This window comes from Rhinolophus ferrumequinum, chromosome 15, assembly GCF_004115265.2.
Source record: "Rhinolophus ferrumequinum isolate MPI-CBG mRhiFer1 chromosome 15, mRhiFer1_v1.p, whole genome shotgun sequence".
In the NCBI taxonomy this organism is placed as follows: domain Eukaryota; kingdom Metazoa; phylum Chordata; class Mammalia; order Chiroptera; family Rhinolophidae; genus Rhinolophus; species Rhinolophus ferrumequinum.
In genome coordinates, this window is record NC_046298.1 from 31,562,182 (window position 1) to 31,568,181 (window position 6,000).

Here is a 6,000-nt window from a genome sequence, read left to right on the forward strand (position 1 = left end):
TAAAACAGTGTTTGGACTAAACCAGAAGTAGCCATATCATTCTACTCTTGGGCAGTCTGAAGGTACGCCTCTGTGCTCTCATCTAGACAAAGAGAACAGATAAATGATCTTTTGTTCAAGCCCTGATCTCTCTCTCTCTCTCTCTCTCTCTCTCTCTCTCTCTCTCTCTCACACACACACACACACACACACACACAGATGAGTACACTGATCATAGTGGGGGATATGACAGGTATATGCACAATGACAAATAAATAATGTGTATGCATGTATGTTTATATATGTATACATGTATGCATGTGTGTATATGTATGTGTATGTATGTTCGGTACATAGATGCTCAGAAATTCATCTTTTTTGCATATAGATGGGTGGGAGAGATACCATGTTTCCCCCAAAATAAGACCGGGTCTTATATTAATGTTTGCTCCAAAAGACACATTAGGGCTTATGTTCAGGGGATGTCATCCTGAAACATCATACTAGGGCTTATTTTCCGGTGAGGTTTATTTTCAGGGAAACATGGTAGCCTCAAATCTAGTGCTGCATCCTTTCAAAATAACCCCAGTATTGATATTTTTGGAAAGATTTTGTTTTTCTGTATAGTTCAAGCCAGGGATAATTTGGCTTGAACTATAGTGAAACTAACAGAGACTTTATGAAAGAATCTTGAAGTACATACCAACTTGAGACCTTCAGTTCCGTGACTTTTACAAGGATGAGAGAACTTTGCAAAGGCCTTTGCTTTGTCTGGCTTTAGATATTAGCTGGCTCTTGTACAGGCTAATGGTCTCCTGGGTCTCAAATGCCCCATACGGTTTTCTAGAACCTACACAGGATGTGTTTAGCCATTTTGGGGCACCATTGTGTCTCTACGGTTTCATGCAGAGTGGTCAGTATATATCCATGTGTGGGTTGAAGAATGAGCCGCACATGATATTATTCCTACCGCCGAAGGCCAGGGCCCACCTGCCCGGACATTGGAAGGCTAATGTTCGTATCACCAAAGTGGGTGATGTTTCGAGGAACCAGCTAGAATGAGAGCCAGGACTTGGTGGACTTCCTGTGTACATGGTGGCTGGAGTCTTGCTTCCATAAAGTAGGGCTTGTTTCACAGAGTCAAAAATACACACGATAATAAGGAATGTTTATTATTCAAAGTAAAGAGCATCAGGGAGTTGGGAAAGTAAGTCTTTTGATCTACATTTCAAGCAGTTTTTTAAAAGGCCCGAATAACTAAATGGCAGGTTCTCCACTATACTTGTCCTTATCCAGAGGCCCCAAACTTAGGGTTCTCAGGCACATACCACAGATGTGGACAGCGACTTCCAGTGGGGCAGTGGGGAGTGGTGGGGCCTGGGCTGAATTCGGGGTCTGTCTCTTCCAATGGCGTCCAAATGCCAATTGCACTGGGCCAGATATGGATTCAATCCCAGGGTCTACACCATGGTGAGCAGATGAAATGGAGCACACAATTGAGTTCTCCCCGTGGGAGGTGGCTGGGGGAAGGGAGATGGAGGACCTGTCATAAGTCTTGGGGGTACACAGTCATGTCAGATATCTTTATTAACCTTGGCAGTGAGGAGGGAGGACAAAGGGGAGGGGTGGGGCAACGATTCCGTCCCCATATCCTTTTCCCATCAGGCACAAGAATCAGGGTTCTAGCAGGAAACAGAAACCCTCTCAGATGGGCCACTGGGAAAGGCGAGAGGTCGGGACTAGTTACAGCGGAGGGGTCCAGGGAAAGGGAACATCCCCGGTGAGCATGGGGGAGTCTGGGGGAGTCTGGCTATAGCCACAGTGCTGGCTCACGCAGGAGTCGAGGAGAAACACCCCGAGTCTGTCCTCTCCTACCCTCCAGCCTCATGTCGATATTTCGGGTAGGCCCAAACCCCACCACAAGTCCAGCCTACAGGGAGCCTAGATAATGTAGTCTATAGGGGTCGGCCTGAAGGGGAAGAGCAGAGACTGAGAGTGAACCCAGGCGGGGACAGGGCAGACAGAGATGCTCAGCAGGGCAGAGTCTTTCTCTGGGGCCAGTTGGTTGCAGCTGCCCTGACCACACCATTGATGTCCAAGAGCCAAGACTAGGACATCTGAGATAATCCCAGTGGCTGCATCGGACCTTCTAGAAGACTGGATTCTCCCATCTGGTGAGCTTCCAAGAGAAGGTGGCTCTAGACCCTAATGTGAAAGCCTCTTAAGTGGGCAGGATCTGGGCCCGGACTTAGCTCCCGAGGGTCCTGCCCCGGTCATATAGACGCTGCTGCCTTCACAGCTTTGAGTCGGGAACAGTCTTGCTGAGTTGCTGGGGACTGTGAGTGACTGTACATGGCTTTGTTATCAGTTCGTTGAGCACCTAAAACAAAGTTAGCCCTTACTGGGTGGTGTCCTGAATGAGGCTGATGCTATCTCACCCTTGCAGAACCTGTGGACCACACACGGGGAGGGCATCCTCCAGCCCAAGTCCAGAGAAAGTAGGAAGTGAATGAAGCATCCTGACTCTGGGGCAGCATCTAGGTCAGGCCCTCTTGGAAGGGTGGAGGGAAGACACCCTGCTTTTCACAAGATCATGTCATCTTGGACAGCAGGAACTTTAAAGCATGACTCAGATCCCCATAACGTGCAATGTAAAATATCATACTTATCACACCTCTCCAGCATGTGGGCATCACACATCTTTCCCAGGTAGCTGGTCACCACCTACTACTCTCACTTTCCCAGGTCTCTGTAGACAAACCCCTCTCATTAATGTCTTACTGATTTGTTACCATGCAGCAATTTGATACTCAGGTGGGAGTGGGGAGGCGTACATTGACCTTGTTATACGTGTGGCCTTGACAGAGGCTAATGACCCAACACTGCCTTTCCTTGCTGTGTGACATCAGCAAAGTAACTGCTCTCTTCTGTGCCTTAACTTTCTCATCTGTACAAGTGACATTAATATGAGTAACTACCTCATCGAGCTGTTGTGAGGAGTAAACTAAATGATGGATAGGCATTTATAGGACAGCACCTGCCCCAGTTCTCATCTGCAAAATGGGAATAATCATAACCCCTCCAGCTTAGGGCCATTGTCAGAATTAAATTAGTTAATATCTATGAAATACTTGGCCCACAGAAAGTGTTCAGTAATGGGAGGTCCTATCGCTGTATACAGACGTAGCCTCTAATCCAAACACTTTTGTTTTAGGAGGCCATTTGTGACTTCTTAGTTCGGCAACAAAATCATGAACCAACTACTCTTGCTCATGTTATATAATTCTGGATGTAACAGAAGACTCCTAGGGGCCGGCTTCTCCAGTTCTCGCATGCGTGTGGGCTGGAGTCCATTGTCATCTGTTCCTTGCAGTGTTTCATCTCTTGAGATGATTCAACTGTTTGAACACAAAACCAAAAGCAAAATAAGCAGCTTCGCACGGCAGGGGATTTTCACAGGCGGAGGAGAGCAAAGTCCCTTTGGAGTTTCCTTGCTTTGCCCAGGAGCTTCGAAGGGGCACCTAGGGCTGGCCATTCAGCCATTGTGAACTCAAGGCCCTTGGGAATGAATACAACTCCTTATTTCTATTTCTGCCCTCAGCACCAAGACATTCCAGTAGGCCACGGAGAGGCTCACCCCTCTCCAGGGGAGAAAGGGACCCGACTGGGGAGCAGTTTTTCCTAAACTCATGCGTTTCAAAGCCGCCTTATAAAGTGTAAGGAACATTTCTTTAAATGCTGTGGCTAAATATAGCAGGGGCTTGGTCAGTTAGAACATTTTTAGAAAGCACATTACAAATCAGGAATGTTTTGGAGAAATAAACTTTCCCACATTTTTGGACTTCAAGTCGGCACTGGGGGCTCCATCTTGAGAGCATGATGGGGGGGCAGTGATGAATAATTCATTTTGGTCTCTCGCTGGTGCCCTTAGTACACTGGAAGTGACTTCTCCTTTACCTCACTGGGGTGGGGTTATAGGACCGGGACACGGTGGGGGTGGGAGACCTCAGGTTAAGGACAGCCCAGGGTGCAGTCTGAATAAGAAGTGGGGATTAAAGAGAAATAAATCTATTTCCAGTGCATTTCATTTCTTGTCTCTGCTGTTCGTTCCACTGTCCACTGGACTTATACGCGAGGTGAGAACAAATCCAGGTGGCCATGGTGCCTGCTCCTCTACTGCAGGACGGCCTCAAGCTAGCTCTTGCCCTCCCCCAGTGCCCACGTCTTATCCCCATGGACTCCCATTCAATTGGCCTGTGGTGGAATTGGACAGGGTGTTTCTTAGAGCTCCTCAGGGGAGTCTGCTCTGTAGCTAGAATTGAGAGCCACGGCAGTGAGGTCTCAATGCCACCAGGTGGATCTGTAGGGGTCAAAGGAATAGTGTAAAGTGGTTTGTTCATCTTTTATTTTCTCTTTTCATCTATCCATACTTGTACACAATTTCCACTTGGTCAGAATAGACTTCAGTTTCTCTCCATGACCTCAAATGTCCTTTACTTTGGGGAACATTGCCTGCCACGAAAACACCTACTATAGAAGTTATATGTCTTCATGCAAGATATGTGGAGTATTTAGAAAAGTATTAAAAAGAGGTCAAATCATAATTTCATGATCACCTATAATAATCCTACTTCCAAGAGGTTATGGTTGGTATTTCTGATATAGTTTGATATTTCCTTGTTGAAAAAAAATATATATATAATACACACACACACACACACACACACACACACGGTGCCAAAAAATGTATACACACTTTAAGACAGGAAAAAACTGTATTGAAATTGTAATACTCAATATATACTGATAACGAAAGATGAATACAAGTCACGTGGATACATTTTTGGCACTTCCAGTTTATATACATATTATATATAAATTATTATATATATAGTTTTTACTTCATCAATGCTACCAACACCATCACCATCACCATCACCATCATCGTCACCATCATCACCACCAAAGAGCTTTTCAACATTCCCTGTGCAGTGTACTCTCAGAGTACTGGGGACAAAGACCTTTGTAAGGCACAATCCATTTACATTAATTGCTGACATCCTGGCAACATAGAGAGATGAGTGGAAAAGAGATTGATTGATTGATTTCAACTTGTAACATTTTGCAATAATTATAGGTTGGCAGGTGCAGTACAGGGAGTTGAGAGAGACTTATTTTGTGCAAACCTTTCATATCCATTTTCTCATTTCATTTTAACAACCTTCATATAAGGTAGGTGTTACCATGATCTGCATTTACACACACACACACACTCAGAGAGGACAGGTGGCTTGTCCTAAGGCACATGGCTAGTCCGTTTCAGAATTAGTCCTGGAGCATACTCCCAGCACTGTGGTTCTCTCTGACCCCCTGTCCTGATGTCTGGCACCAGGGAATCGGGACAGAGACCCCCACCAAGTGACTACTGGTTGACAGATCCAATCAGTGACCTCCCCTGTCCCCTCCCTCATTGTCATGGGAGAGCCAGGCAGACTTCTCTAATTAAGCCATGCCAGAACAAGTTCCATTTTCATGTTGGTTTCCATTCTCCCAGCAGTTATGGAAATAGCTACCAGTTAGAAACTTGACTTTTGTTGTCTGTTTAGACTGGTGGATCTCTACCTGGACTGAGCACTGGAATCACCAGAGGGTCTTTAAAATATGTTGATGGTTGTATCACCTCCCCAGATGACATTTGAGAAGTCTTCCCAAATGATTCTAGCGTGCAGCTGAGCTCAAGAATCCGTGGTTTTGATATAAGTAAGGGAAGGCTTGAGGTCAAGTGCCCAGATTATTCTGAGAAGCCAGTTGGCATGAAGAAATGAAAAAGTAGGTTCAGGCTGAATGAAGCAGACCAGCTGCTGACTTTACTCCAGGCTTATATCTTCATCTCTTCCTGCCTTCTTGGGAGAAGGTATTGAGCACATAATCTTTGGCACATATCATCTCATTTAATCATTTCGACAACCCTGTGAGATTGCTTCGAGTCTTCCCACTTGATGGATAGAAGTCAAGGATGGG